Source organism: Sebastes fasciatus, chromosome 10 (genome assembly GCF_043250625.1).
Source record: "Sebastes fasciatus isolate fSebFas1 chromosome 10, fSebFas1.pri, whole genome shotgun sequence".
Taxonomy (NCBI): Eukaryota; Metazoa; Chordata; class Actinopteri; order Perciformes; family Sebastidae; genus Sebastes; species Sebastes fasciatus.
This window is the reverse complement of record NC_133804.1, coordinates 18,113,412-18,128,826: the sequence shown is the minus strand read 5'-3', so window position 1 is coordinate 18,128,826 and position 15,415 is coordinate 18,113,412. Positions and strand designations below refer to the sequence as shown.

General features: G+C 41.0%; 1 protein-coding gene across 2 annotated transcripts in view; it reads left to right on the top strand.

Annotated features, from left to right (window-relative positions):
• The window catches only part of mid2 (midline 2), a 177,817-nt gene that overhangs the window by 42,598 nt on the left and 119,804 nt on the right, over positions 1 to 15,415 (top strand). Inside the window, exon 2 of one of the 2 annotated variants that reach the window (XM_074648702.1) lies at positions 4,558 to 4,616. The exons of the other annotated variant lie outside the window; for it this stretch is intronic. The gene's annotated coding sequence lies outside the window, so the exon portion shown is untranslated. The remainder of the gene's footprint in view (positions 1 to 4,557; positions 4,617 to 15,415) is intronic. 2 annotated transcript variants of the gene reach the window in all.

Here is a 15,415-nt window from a genome sequence, read left to right as displayed (position 1 = left end):
CATTTGTACTGCATGTGAAAAGTGGCATGTTTTTTTATCCAAAAGTGCATGTAATTATCATAGAGCAGGCATGTATGAGGGGAGATGTCATGCCAGTTTTTCCTCACCAAATTTAGTGTAAATTTGTAGCGTTATTTAGCCTTCTTTGCGACAAGTTAGTATGACATGGTTGGTACGAATGGATTCCTTAGGTTTGCTAGTTTCACATGATGCCAGTACCTTCCCTCTTCACTCTTTAAAACTGAGCCTGAGAGATCGAATAGCGACCAGGTCTATATTTTTAAGAGGTTAATTAAAATCGATACAGTGTTTTGGAGAGTTGATACAGTATCATAAAACATAATATTGCGATACTCATTTGAATCGTTATTTTCCTATACCCCTAATATAACTGGTGTGAGAGCATGTGTCTGTATTCTTGGCAAGAAGTCAGTTGGTGTTGAGCTTCACCGAGGTTGTCCCTCGTCACCGGTTCTCTTTGTGGTCTTCATGCACAAGATATCAAAGCGCAGAGTGTCCGGTTTGGGGACATCAGAATCACCTCCCTGCTTTTTTGCAGATGATGTGATTCTGTTGTTGTTGATCAGACCATGACTTCCGGCATGCTCTGGGTCAGTTTGCAGCCAGTTGAGGTGGTTTGGGTCTCTGATCAGGATGCCTCATGGGCGCCCTTTGGAGGTTTTCCTTGCACGTCCACTTGATAGAGGACCCTGGGGTGGACACAGAACAAGCTGAAGGTGTTATATATCTCATCTGGCTTGAGGAGCTGGAAGACGTCTGTACTACCTTGCTTAGCCCGCTGCCATGGCGACCCTGCCCCAGATAAACGGTGGAAAATGGATGGATGGATGGAAGACATCAATCAGTAATGCATTCCAGGAGTTACTTTGCAATGATATAAATTACCATATAGATTGTAGAGAAGGTTTCTCATAAATATTTTTTTATCCTGTCACAGAATCAACCCATTTAACCTGAGTCCAGGTCTGACATTGCAGTGATGGCGATCTTTGATCAAATTGGTAAATGTTGGTGGAAACGCTTGTATGTTTTTTTAACTCACTTCTTGTCAACCATCTGTTCTAGTTAGTAAGTTTCTACAGCTCCTAGAGAATGACTGTGATCCTGTCACTTTCATCAATGATGAGTTTGTGGATGTGTTGATGGGTCTAAATATAACATTCAGACTTGTCAGTTATCACCGGCGTTCCTGCGACTAAGATATATTTTGTGATTGGTCTGTTGAGAGAGGTGATGATGGGGTTTCCTCACATCAGAAAAGGTGCAAATTGGCTCCTCTTCAAAGCCTGAAACTTTAGTTTTACTGTTGAGTTTTTGTCGAAAACTATTCCACTGACAAAGTCTGATATACAGTAGCAAAACATCACATTGTCTTCGATCGTCTAGGCTAGGGAAAATAAAAAATGCATCACTAAACAAAACAATGCGCCTGGAAATCCATTGCCAGAATCTGTTTTATAAGAGTGTCAAGTGTTGGGATTTTTTAAACTTGAACTCTCAATGTCACTCGACATCGGGGCTTTATTTTGACATCAGACCATTTTATGGATTTTTTATTAGAGATTACAGTGAACAGTGAAGTCAAATTTGTATTTTAATCATCAAAAGTTAGGGCTGTCAATCGATTGAAATTAAAATATTTAATTGCAATTAATCACATGATTGTGAATAATCGCGATGAATCTCAAATTAATCACAAATTTGTTTGTCTATTTGAAATGTACCTTAAAGGGAAATTTGTCAAATATTGAATACTCTTATCAGCATGGGAGTGGGCAAATATGCTTGGTTTATGCAAATGTGTATATATATATGTCTATGATTGGAAATCAATAAACAACACAAAACCATGACAAATATTGTCCATAAACCCTCACAGGTACTGCATTTAGCATAAGAAATATGCTCAAATCATAACATGGCAAACTGCAGCCCAACAGGCAACAACAGCTGTCAGTGTGTCAGTGTGCTGACTTGACTTGCCCAAAACTGCATGTGATTATCATAAAGTGGGCATGTCTGTAAAGGGGAGACTCGTGGGTACCTATAGAACCTATTTTCATTCACATATCTTGAGGTCAGAGGTCAAGGGACCCCTTTGAAAATGGCCATGACAGTTTTTCCTCACCGAAGGTTTTCTAGTTTCCTATGCTGTGAGTATCTTCGCTTTAGCTTTAAGACCTGCCACAACCTAAAAATCCCAAGTTGCGTTAAATCTTTAAATTTGCGCTATTTGCTATTATCGCATAAACTTTTACAGCCCTATTAAAAGTAAATCAGTCATAATTCTTGAAGACAAAACACAATAGCAATTTTTTTCAGAATGATGTTAATCTGAAGTGTAGGACTCTGCAAACTTAAATTAATAAACATTATAAAGAAAAGTAATTAACTGTGTACAGTTTGAATATTTTTACAATAGATAGACTCCCTTTAACAAAAAAACAACAACATTTTTCATGTTTGCTACATACTGTATATTTGAAAGTATTTGTCAGAATTAAAAGGTTTTGCTTCTCTTTCTATTCGTCTCTTTTGTTTGTGATAAAGAGACTACTGACTTACTTGGCATTCAGAGGGGGTGAAAACTCGTTGAACCACTTTGTCATCCATTGACAGGCCTGTTGTCCTCTTATTGTCTCTTATTAGGCAATCATTATGGTGAAATGTGGCACATTGATGCGCATCAGTGACTAAGAGACAGTGATGGTGGACGACAGGGGGAGAGATTGGCAGCGAGCAGCCGCGTCGTTCATAATTATCCACGGTTTTGTAAACACACCTCATGTGAATTATGCTAAATAATGAGCTGTATTGAAAATTAATGAATGCTTTCAGAGTGATTTAGGAACACAATTCATTATTCAGAGTGCAGCAAATAAACCTAATTGGAAAATGTCAGTTAAGTGATCACACAAATGTTATCATGTTTCCTTTGTGTGTTTTCATGTATAACATTCCACAGGTAGCAACCAGATATATGATATGCAGAAGCTTCAAAAAGCTCAAGCATAGCAACATGTTTCTTAGTGTTAACTGAATGCTAAAAAATCCTCAGTATCCAGGTATGAAGCTTTACAATCTGGAGCTATTTTCAACACAGCTGCTCGCTTCTCTTGCCAAGTCTTCCTCTCCGCCGGTTGTTGATGACCCACTGGAATCCCTCCTGGACCGGTGGGGAACAATAGCTTATTAGGACCAAAATGATGGGCTATGTGTTCTGTTTTCTCCGATTATTTCTCACTGACAAAAAATGTAACATTGCACCTGGTTGACCCTCGACTAAACAATGCAGTGATTGTCCATGGTAGGTCTTCTTCTGTTGACTCCCTCCGTTTGGCCTCTGAGGCCACATCTCACTTGAATTCCTGTTATTTCTAGTATAAAATCTGAGGCGTTGTATGAAGTGTAACATGCCAGAGGTGGTGATCAGATCTTTTCAGGGCTGTAATACATTGTTTTTTTGCTTGTCGTTTTGAATGTGTGTCCATGTGTGTGTGTTTCCTTTTGGATTTTTGGAAATGGAAGGTGTTTTGAAGGATTCTTTTCGCTCTTGTCTTAAAGGTCTAGTTTGTAACATTTCTGGAGATCTATTAACAGAAATGTAATATTCATTACTATGTTTTCATAAGTGTATAATCACCTAAAACTAAGAATCATTGTGTTTCCTAGAATGAGCCCTTCATATCTACATAGGGAGCGTTACTCCTCCATGTTTATAGCCCAGAACGGACAAACCAAACCACTGGCTCTAGAGAGAGCCTTTCGCATTTTTACGTTACCTTAAGGCCACCGTAGTTCTTCGACACGCTTTTAGCTGATTGCTAAATTGTTTGTTTAGATGAACTGTTGATTTCTGTCTTTTTTTAACTGGTAGTTGTGTTGAATCCAGACGTGTAATCTATGGTTACCATGTCTAAAGATACATATGCAGGGTTTACTGCTGAGTCAATGTGGCCAGAGCCTGGATTAACGATCAAAGTAGACTGTTAAGTGAACACATAAAAAGCCTCAGTAAAACATGTTGTTAAAATATATATTAATACTAAAAGACTACAAAAGAAAATAATGTTTAGACAAGGAAGTGATAGGCTGTAACTGGAACTTATTTATGAATGACCGTTAGATAGTAGGGAACATCACATGACAATACTGGATATGACTGTATTGTCTCTAAATAGGTTTAGCTGGAAGGATTATTCATGGCATCCCCACATCTAGCACCTACAATATGACAATATGTGTGTGTTTGGGAGACATTTGTAAGTGCAGCATGTGCATCTGTCGCGGACTATTGCTAGTCATTGCTGCCATCCGCAGCCTACTGTGAAGTAATTGTCAGTTTTAGACTCAAACACGGGGTTTCATGCTAATCTGACTTGTTTTCTCATTATCCTCCTCCCAACCCCCTTCCCCCTTCTCTCCCTTCTACGCTCATTATCTGTCGACTGGTTTTCACCTCACTCTGTCCTCATCCTTTTTCATCCTCTCATTCGTCTCCATCCTCTCTCTCTCTCTCTCTGTCTCTCTCTCCAGCCCAGCGTCGTCCACAGTGGTGCTGCTCGTTGCTAACTAGACTGCCTCTGAGCCCACAGGTACGTCCCCTCCTCCCTCCTCCTCCTCCTCCTCCTCCTCCTCCTCCTCCACTTCATGCTCTATTTTTAACTCCACTCTGCAGGATCCTTCCCCATGATTCTCCCTCTCCAACCCCAACTCGCATCTCTGTCAGCACCTCTCCACCATTCCAGCCAAGTGGTAGGAGCCTGTGGACCAATAGCTATTTATTAATTCATGCCCAAGCTCGCTCTTCTATTTTATGTGTTGAAGAAGCGCTGCCTCAACTTAATTTTGACCATCTATGAGAGGGCACACTTTTTGTTTCCATAACAACACTACAAATGCTCTTTTAAGCTCCTCTTTTTACATCATATTTGAAGTATAAATGATGAGAAAACAGTGGGGTGAGTTGAGGTAGAGGGAGGGAGGATATGACCAAGGCCATGATTAGGACTCAAAAGCACAATGTTTAAAGTACATGTAATGCACCAAAAACCTGCTGTGAGCCACACGGACTTAAATGACTGGATTAGTAGCGGATACGTTCATTCATGTCTAAAATGGTTTGCTTTGTTAAGCTGCCACCTTGCCTCGCATGGAGCCTGGCAGCCGTCTCGGCCCCCCCGTCGAGTGGAAACATAATGCACTTGTTGGACTGTATAGCTGGAGTCCGGGGCCTCGTCTGCTCCCCCTCCTCAGCCTCTTGTCTTTTAAGACCGCTCGACTGGCTTTTCCCGGTGCATATCCTCCTGACAAGAGCTTACAGCGCGTAACCTCCTCCAGCAGAGGATGAGTGCCACGCTCTCGAGGCTGTCTGTGTTTGTGTGGAAGAAGCCTTTTCACTTTATTACACACAGGTTGAGTGGGTGTGCAGTTCTCTCACGTAAACTATTGTTGAAGTTATTTATGCTTTTGTGATGGTAAAGAATACAGCTTGAAATGGATTGCACTGTTAGTATAGCCCTGGTAGCTAGAATTTTCATTTGTGATGTTTACTGTCTTATTGTATAGATATTTTTTTTATTTTATTTTTTGTTTTGGGGATCTCAGGAACGCCTGGAGGGAATTTCTTCAAATTTAGCACAAATGTCCACTTCAACTTAAGGATGAGCTGATTAGGTTTTGGAGGGCAAAGGTCAAGGTGTGACTTTACGTCTGTCCCATTCCCGTTAAAGCAATATCCTCAGGAACACCTACTACTGGCACAAGCATCCACTTGGACCAGTGGGCAACTCTGGGGTCTTAAAAGTGAAGCCAATGCAGAAGTGCCTTAAACTTGCATTCTTTCTACTAGCCAGCAGGGGGCGACTCCTCTGGTTGCAAAAAGAAGTCTGATTGTATAGAAGTCTATGAGAAAATGAACCTACTTCTCACTTGATTTTTTACCTCAGTAAACATGAGTTTATGGTCTCAATCGCTAGTTTCAAGTCTTCTTCAATACAGCATGATGTTCATTTAGTAAATGATGGTCCTATTCAGAGTAAAATAAACCATAAAGCAGGATATGCTTCAGGGCGGGGCTACTTTGTGATTGACAGGTCGCTAACACGGCGTTGTCCGGTCTGGTAGTTGTCCGCGTTTTCGTCTAACAACTTTAACCCTTTCACAGTGTGTTTTTAGTTCATGAAAGTTAATTATAACCTTTTTGGTTGCCTAAAAAGTTTGGTTGTACTTAGCTCCACCCTTTCGTGTCACTTCTGGTTGCAAAAATCCAAGACAGCGACGGCCAAAATGCTGAACTCAAGGCTTCGAAATGGCAGTCCACCAACCAATGGGTGATGTCATGGTGACTTCTTATATACTGTCTATGGTATATATATATATATATATATAAGAATTATTCATTTTTTTCAAAAAAAATGTTAAATCATCTTTAATAACTTTATTAGGATGATGCCGCTCTATAGCTTTCCAAGTGGCAGGGCTGTTTTGTCTTATCACATCAGAGAGGATACCGTAATAGATATAAGTTAAGCCATGCAACATCGATTCTCAGTGATATCCTTTCTATTTAGTGGTTGTCACCCGTTGGGCTTGTAAGGCTTATTGGAGGACTACAGACAAAAGAACAATCTATTTTTCTCATGAACTAGGGGGCTTAGTTCCCATGGTTACACTGTTTGTCTTTGATGTGAAGCATTTACATGTAATATGAACTTGATCAAGGTTGTCTTTGATTCAAAGGGGAGGAGGGACAGACGGAGAAAAAGAGTATAAAAAAGGCTAGATTGAGGGTCATTTAAAAGTCATTGGAGCCAGGCTTTGGCCTATTGGCAAGTTTGATTTCAATGATGGCCTCTCAGGAACAGATTATACTTTAAATACCAGCAGACATAAAGAGATTAATTTCCATTTTTTGTTGTGCGATACAGACAATTGAGAGGGCCGGTCATGTCTGAGGTAAACAACATTTTGTCAGCCTTAACAACACGGTCTGACTCGGTAATGATCCTCGTCTGTGTTCCCAGACGTGGCATTTAGGACTAAGGACAGACCTGCCTTCAGTGCCTTGCATCATCCCTCCCTGATTTCCTCATGCAGAACCTACACAGGTAAACAGCTATGAGAAAATCCATTAGTCAAACTCACAGTCCTTCACGGCTATAGACAGCCACTGTCAATGGGAGGCTTTTGAGTTATTATGTGCCTCACCGAAAGAAGCATGCCGCCTGGTTTCTGAAGGATTTTACACACATAGCGGCTCAGAAATACACGCACACATACATTAACTTTCTTCCCACCTCCTGTCGAGACACATCGCACACTCTCTGAGTGCCCAGTCTGTGCCTGTCAAGGAGGCACACTCTGCAGCAGATGCAATAGGCCAAGCAGTGGCTTGCTGGGATAATGCACACAGTGACGCTGCCGAAGTTGTGATGTTGCATGGAGTGTAGGCTTTGAATGAACAGCAGTCCTTCCCAATCTCTTTTCCCCGTGTTGTTCCTCTACGCTTACTGGGCAATACAGGAGGAATGCCACTTTTAAACAGCTCTTTCGATGATTGACTGATTCCATCTTGGACATATTTTGGTTGAAAGCAGGAGGGAGTCCCAAGTAGCTGCATTAGAAGGACCTTTTGTAAATTGGCTCTCCTCTATGAGCCACAAGGGCCTCTAATTCTCTCATCTTTCTGCTCCACTTCTGCTTCCCCCTCCTCTGCTCTGCATCTATTTCCCTCTGATGTCTGTTTCTCACTCATCTTCATTTACTCGCTCTTTTTTGAGCCTGGCAAAAGCATAAATAGATTATTAATACTAGAGAGGCAAGGCCCTTTTCTGTTTCCCGCTCATTTTCATTTCATTTCCCTTCCTCTCCGCTTGTCTCATCCCTCCTCCCTCCTCCCGACAGCCGAGCTACCACGCAGCCTGCCTTGGCCAGGTACAGCACGAGATGAAAGCTTTGCAGCCAGAGCTCTCTTTCAAAGATGCCTTCTGCTGCATCCCTGCTCTCCGTGGGCACTCGGTTGTCCCTGCCAGGCAGATGGAGAGAAAGAGGGCAAAGGGAAGGAGAAGCAAGGAAGGGCAAAATAATGAAGGGAAGATTACTAGAGACAAGCAGAGAAAGTAGAGAAAGAGAGAGTTTGCCTCGTACTCCCGATCCGGAAGTTGCACCTGGCCTCTGTAGCTGATCAAACAAAGCTCAGCATCCAGGTGAGTGAAGCTAGGGGGAAGTGATGCACCCCGGCTTCCACACCGCTTCCTGTTTGAAGCTCCTCTTATACACTCAGTCTGGAGGTCGCCACGGGACATGAAGGAGTTTTTGAAAGTGTTCCTGACATGTTTTCATCATCTGATGTCTCGGAGTCACACTGAGGTCTGGGTTCAGTCGGAGAACATCTTGTGCCTTCGACGAAATCCATTGAACTGTATCCCTCAAGGTGAAATTTAAATGGCTTGAGCGCCCAATCAAGTCAGGATGATGTCCTCACATATTTAGTAGGGATGGGATAAAAATCAATTCACCTATGTATCGCAATGTTTTTTTTACGATTTTGAAATAGATTTTTTAATGCCAGAATCTATATTTGCTTCATTTGAGTTTATGCGGATGTAGAAGGAAGTTACCGCTTTTATTGTTGTAGTTTGTAGAGCACCCATATACTGACATTTATGCATTCAAACGGACCCGATGGAGCTGACCATGGACGTATAAAGAGAACAGAGCTGACGGGGAGAGCTATCGACGGACTTGTCGAAGTTAGCGGAAGTATACATGTGTGATTACGTCCGATTTTCAAAATAAGGTATTAAAAAAGGGAACTATATATACAAAATAGATAAATGGAAATACAGTTGATTGGATTGTATTCACCAGAAGTATAAAACATTACATGTCCCTTATAAAGTAAAAAGAAAATACCAATAAATTGTAAAGGAAATATCTTTATTCTTTGATTTTTGGGTTGCTAGAAAAAATTGTGTCTGACAATGACTGATACATTTAACTTCAGGACATCTCTGACTACATTAATGCTGAAAATCAAACCTTTTTACTGCATCAATTTAGATAGTTTTCCAACGTAAAAGTCCCGAGAAGTGTATGACTCAACTTTTTCTCATGGTCTAGTGTTAAAAAAAGGGAAAGAAAATTACTATAAATCGTAATATCGAATCGCAATACCTGTTGAATGGCAAACAAAGATCAAAGAGCAGAACAATAAACATTTCTGTCTCTTTGAAAGAGAAGTTTGATCTGGAGGAAAAACATTCTTTCAGGAAAATAACACGTGGAGATGACATTCACTTGATATAGCATTTTGTTTTGGGATAAACTCCTTCTATTCAAACTAATCAAAAGGACGTGCTGATTCCCCCACTCGAAATAATATTGGCTCGCCACACAGGAAACATGTCGTGCTCGTGCTCCACCATTATGTGGCAGTTCTCCAGAGTTACCATTTCATTCTCGTCAAAATCGTCTGCTGCCTCAGCTCACAAACTGTTTTACAAGCTGCTACTAGACCAAATCAAAACACAGCGTCGTGGTCGCAAGCCCAAACAGACATTTATTAGCCTCCGTCAGAGAAGCCATTGCCTGGGAATAATTGAAAACTTTAAGCGTAAAAGAGATATTGTGTTTGCCGTCAGAATGTAATCGATTTTCTTCTTTAAAATAACCGTCCGTGATAGCGTTCTCCTGGGTGATTGGAGGGAGGACAAGCAGGCTCTATGGTACACCTACATAAATCTTGTCTGAAGACAAGCTAGATAATGCACTGTAGGTCTGAGCGGAGAGATTTAGCCTCTGGATGCCGCGGTGACGGGAGATACTGAGGGGAGGTAGTGCGGGCAGTAAAACAACTGACAGTTGGTCATTACGAAAAGACGCAGGTGGGCCTAAAATCAATCACGCCGAGACTGGCCTGGACTCTGACAGATGCTTGACGTCTGCTTGATGAAGAGCTCTGCTGTTCCTCTGAGTGATGAGGAGGAGGAGAAGGAGGAGGAGGAGGAGGAGGAGGAGGAGGAGGAGGAGGAGGAGGAGGAGGACGAGGAGGAGGAGGAGGAGGAGGAGGAGGGGGGAATGAAAGGGGAAAGAGGAGCGAGGGATGAGTTGGAGGAGGCATGGAGGAGGAGGTGTGAAGACGATAATGAAGCACTGAATCAGGGAATCAGCAGGAAAGTAGCAAAAGGGTTGAGGTGATGTATATGGTAATGAGTAGATATGGGGGGAAAGTTGAGGAAACAGGAGGAGGTCAGCATTTCATAGAGTAGAGAAGAAAATGGAGATGAAGACAAAAGAGGAGGAAAAGATAAAAAAAAAAGGGCAGGCCAGGAGACATTTTTGGCAACACCTCAAGTGGAGCTGTCATTTGATGTGGCTACAGTTACCGTAACAGCACTTTAACAGCACCGCGTGCAGGTTTTAGAGCGGGTCGGGAGTGCGTGTTTTGACAACACCTTTATAGGCTATTTCATGGTGTCTGCTCTAACTCTATGAGAAAATATCTCAAGTGTGAAATGCCACTGCATTATTGGCCCGCGCTCAATAACTCGGAGCACTTTATTTAATTTTTTTTTTTGTGTCCATTTTCTACTCATTTAAAAAATGTGTGTATCAAAGGGGGAATTTTCTACTCCGGGACAACGTCTGGATTGTAAATCCACTTTTTAAAGGTCGGCAAAAGTCCAATGAGATTCATTTCAAACAGTGAGAAATAACTTGAATCAAAGGACAGTCATTTCATCATACATACAGCTTAAGGTCTTTGCACACCAAGTCCGTATTCTCATATGAGATTTCTTAATCTGTCATCCGTCATAAATAACATAACGCACAGAAACCTTGAACACTGATTCCGATGCGTTTTATTATTCTATTCTATTTATTATTCTAAGTGCTTTGTGCTGGGAGATGAGTGAATGTTTAACATGCCATTTTGGATGACGATGTTTGCCCAGACGGTGGCTCTGAGTGGTCAAACAACCCTCTTTTGCCTTTTGACGAATGCAAAAAAATGCAGAAAATGGAACCTGTTCTGAAAACTTTAACGACAGACAAAAGTCAGTGTATAAACGTGATTGACACAACGTGAGGTCAAATTTATTTTTAAACGTGCAACAATTATGGATGAAAAGTACGGACTTGGCGTGCAAAGATCTTTAGTCTGCTCAACATGACTACTTTATGGCATCAGCATGAAATTGCAGTCCTTTTGGCACCATAACCACCGTGTCTGTGAGTCTAGGTAGCACAATACAAAACACGTCCTTTGCTGATGCTAATATCCTCTGTTGTAATCTATCTCGGCAGATTGCGAATCTTTTTTTAATATACAAAACGCATTGTTGAGCTCGTATCTGTGTGGGAGCCCCCAGTACAATGAGATGAAACTGCAGCAAATGGAGGGGAATGAATCGTCGCGGCGAGCAACAATCCTGTTGCAAATGGGTAAACATGTTTACAGAGCAGTAAGAGTACTTATCTGGTGCATCAATGTCAGTTTAAGTATTCCACAACAGAGCCACCAGACAGCATATGAACAAACTAGTTTTAGATTAGTGTTTGGGCTGTCGGGGTAGAACAGAAAATGACTTGCCTAAGCTTTACGACTTCTTTGTTGGCTCCATGTTGCCCAGGCACTCTGATTAGCAGTTCATTTGTAGAGCTATTGATTTTGACAGTTTTTGTTAACACACATACTATCATCCAGCCTCCAGTCACTTCAGCACCGACCTCCTTTCAAAGCTCTTTATTCAGCTCTAGTGAATAGGTGGGACCACACCCCAACCTGGTAGGTATACAGCCAAAGGGGTTCAGGTCAAGTGGGAATTAGCGTTCTCATATGATGTGCCTGATGTGCACGTCAAGAGAAAACGCCTTAAAGTTGCAAAGAGTTGCCCTTTAAAATAATCATGAGGTCATTTGAACCAAGAATTCAGCAATTTAAAGAAAGTGAGTAGGACATGCAATCAGTGCTGAGTATGAATAATAAATTAAGGAAAAGATTGTGGGGGTTTTCAGTTGCTCATCCCTTAGGTCTGAATTATGCATAAATCATCCCTTTTGCTATTACTACTACTACTACTACTACTACTACACTTACTTACTTTCTTATTGACAGATCTCTTCTTACAGAAATGATTAGCCTCATTTTGATCTTAAACTATGAATGTGTTATATTAATCATCATTTACTGGATAGTCCAGTTGAAAGAAGGACAGGGAAGGCAGGAGTGACTGACTCTCTGTCAGTGGCCCTATGGCTTCAAACTATGATGTTCTACCTTAGCGTCAGTATTGGACGGTGTCAGGGACGGCGCGTCGATATTCACTTGTTACATGCATACTGTATTGTCTTTTCAAAATAAACTTCCATTTTCACAGGAACTACTAGTTAAGGTTACGAAAAGGTTGTGGTCGGCGTTATCTTGACTAACAACTCACGTGATTAGCGAGCAGAGGTGTGGACTCGAGTCGCATGACTTGGACTGGAGTCAGACTCGAAAGCTTTGCAACTCGACCCGGACTTTAACACCAATGACTCGTAACTTCTCTTGGATTTGAGCCTGAGACTTGATACCTTCCCCCAAGCTCAAAGGTTAAGAAGTATGTTATATTATTTAAAAAGTGGGTCACGAATCGATTAATTTCCCTGCATTTCCCTGAATCAACTAACGTTAACGCTATTCATTCCCAGCAAGTCAACACTCAATTCCCCAGATCCACTTTGTTTGAACCAAGAACTAACGTTACGTTACAGGGCGCCTGTTGTAAAAAATGATACCCAAGATGATTTCATTCGCGTACAAAAACTATGCAGTGGTCAACAAAAAACACATTGCAGTATGTGTACAAAGAGATGCAAATGGCAATACATTTGGTGAAGAGTGCATTATGACTTGTTTAGGACTCGACGAGGGACTTGAGTGCAAAGACTTGAGACTTGTGAAACAGTGACTCGGTCCCACCTCTGCTAGCGAGTGTCTAACGACTCACATGACTCACGGGACTAACGATACTAACGAGTCACGCGACTGACGTGACACAGTAAGTCACGTTGAGTTTTAGTTTCACATGGGACACGAACAGCGGATGCCTAGGTGAAAATCCTGTGTTAATTCCCGCCCACCCATGGCAGACTTCTTGCTCTTAAATACTACGTCCGTTGCTCTGAGCATCTAATAATGACTCAGAGTTATCCAGACCCTTAAAGGGTTCCTCCCTGCGTCGGTATCAGACTCCGAGGGGCACGAGTTGGGAGTGAGAACGGGTTGGCAGGTTTCACTCTGATTTGGTTTGCAACCATCCTATTATTGGCATATGCTTGGTAGCAAATGAGAGACTCTACCAATACTGCTGGTTTGCTTATTGATTTCTATCAGTCACAGCAATGTTTTACAGAAATCATTTTGACATTTACAGGAATATTTTGATCTTTATAGTCCATTTGTTAATGAAGAAATTATAATTACAGTATCATTACATCCATAGATTTCACATGTACTTTGAATAGTTTCACATATGAACATGTAATTCAGATGATATATTAACTTCATATTTTATGACTCTCTATTTGATTTTATATGCTTTATTTATATGCAGATACTTTTTTGCCATCCCTCTGTTTATGTTAATGAGTGCTGCACAGCTGCACAGTCTTTACAGCACATGTTGCCTGCTCCATACTCTCCCTCAATCTCTATTTATTTCTTCTCTATAGGATACAATCACTTTCCTCACTTTTACCTCCGTCTACGTCCTCTACCTCTTTCATCTGCTTTAATCAAGCATCCGATCAGAGACCCAGGAGGACGAGGGATAATGAAATTAGGCCTGTACATGTTTACACATTCTGATTTACGTTGAGCTTTCTTCTGTCTGACCCATATTTTCTCTATCAGCCTCCTCCGTGTTTTTGCTTTTTATGTCTCCAGTCTCCCTCGCAGGCTCTCTATCTTCTGTTGCTTGCCTTTTTGCTGCAGTAGCAGTGTGTATACGCACACTTTGTTCACCAATAACCAGTAATGTCATCCACTCTACACCAGTGAGGTTTTAATTCCAACACTGCAGCATCAGATCTGATGATTATTTCAGTTCAGTTGACGGTCTCATACATAATCTAGACATTCTTGCGGTTGCGTTGTGGGTTATGTAATAAAAATTCACTGGGGGACTTATTTATGGTGGAGCCTAGTGCCATTAGAAGTGAGCATGTGTGTGTATATACAGTGACTCATGTTGAGCACTTCTCCTCCAGCTATTTGTCATTGAAACTGTCCTCATTGCAGCCTCCCTTCATGTCACCTGAACCACTCAATTTTTACACAGTAGAGCTATCCAAACGGGAGAAAAAAAAGTTATTGAGGCTACAACTAATGCAACGTGCAGAGTCCCAGGTTTTAGCAGCCAACCCTTGAGAGGAAGCGTAAGGTCTTTGCAGTAAGGGGAATGGAATAAGTGCTTAGCAGGAGGGCCCTATTGATCCACTGGGGCAGAGATAAGGTGAGCGAGCCAATTCCAAATGTCCGTAATCCTAAACGACTTCCGCGGTGCCAAGGGGAAGGGAGATACTCATTTTACATAATTGACCATATCTGCATAATTGACCAATGCTAAGCAGCGCTCTAATCTGGAATGTCTTCTAAAGGCTTGATCCAAATGTAATCAAACGTGTAGGGCCACATATCGAAACATTGAAACTGGCTATCACTCTCAAATTGACTGGACATGCACGCTTTTTAACATCAGTAATAATTTTGAGCTGAAATTATGATCAGTTGAATAACAAAGAAAAATTATTTCCTGGTAACACCTTAAAATAACTATCACTTATAAATGATTAATTGATAGTTAATTAAACTTAGTTTATGGTTATATTAATACAACGAAATTCTTATGAATAATATTTACTAGGGGTGTAATAAAATATCGAAAAACGCGATATTAGGTTTTGTGATACTGTATCAATTCTCAAAAACACTATACATTTTTAATTGATAGTTTACAGTTTAGTCAATACTTACTTTTCAAAGAGAAGTGTCCTCTCAGTGTATGTGCCCTCTTAACATAGCGCTACGATGTTGGATTTTACAGGGACTGTGATAAATGCGAATGCAGATCCCACCGTTCTGACTGCATAAAAAAGATTTTATGCACATGGTGGTGTATTCTTTACACTATGACCGTTTTCCTAAAATTAGATTTAAAAAATCGCAATATATCACCTTACTTACAGCATCGCAATATATTGAATTGTAACCCCTGTATCGTGATACATATTGTATCGCCAGATTCTTGCCAATACATAGCCCAAATATTTTCCAATTATTAGTAGTAATGCCATAATTAATGTTATTTTAACAGTTCATTGTTGCACACATTATAACATTTTATAT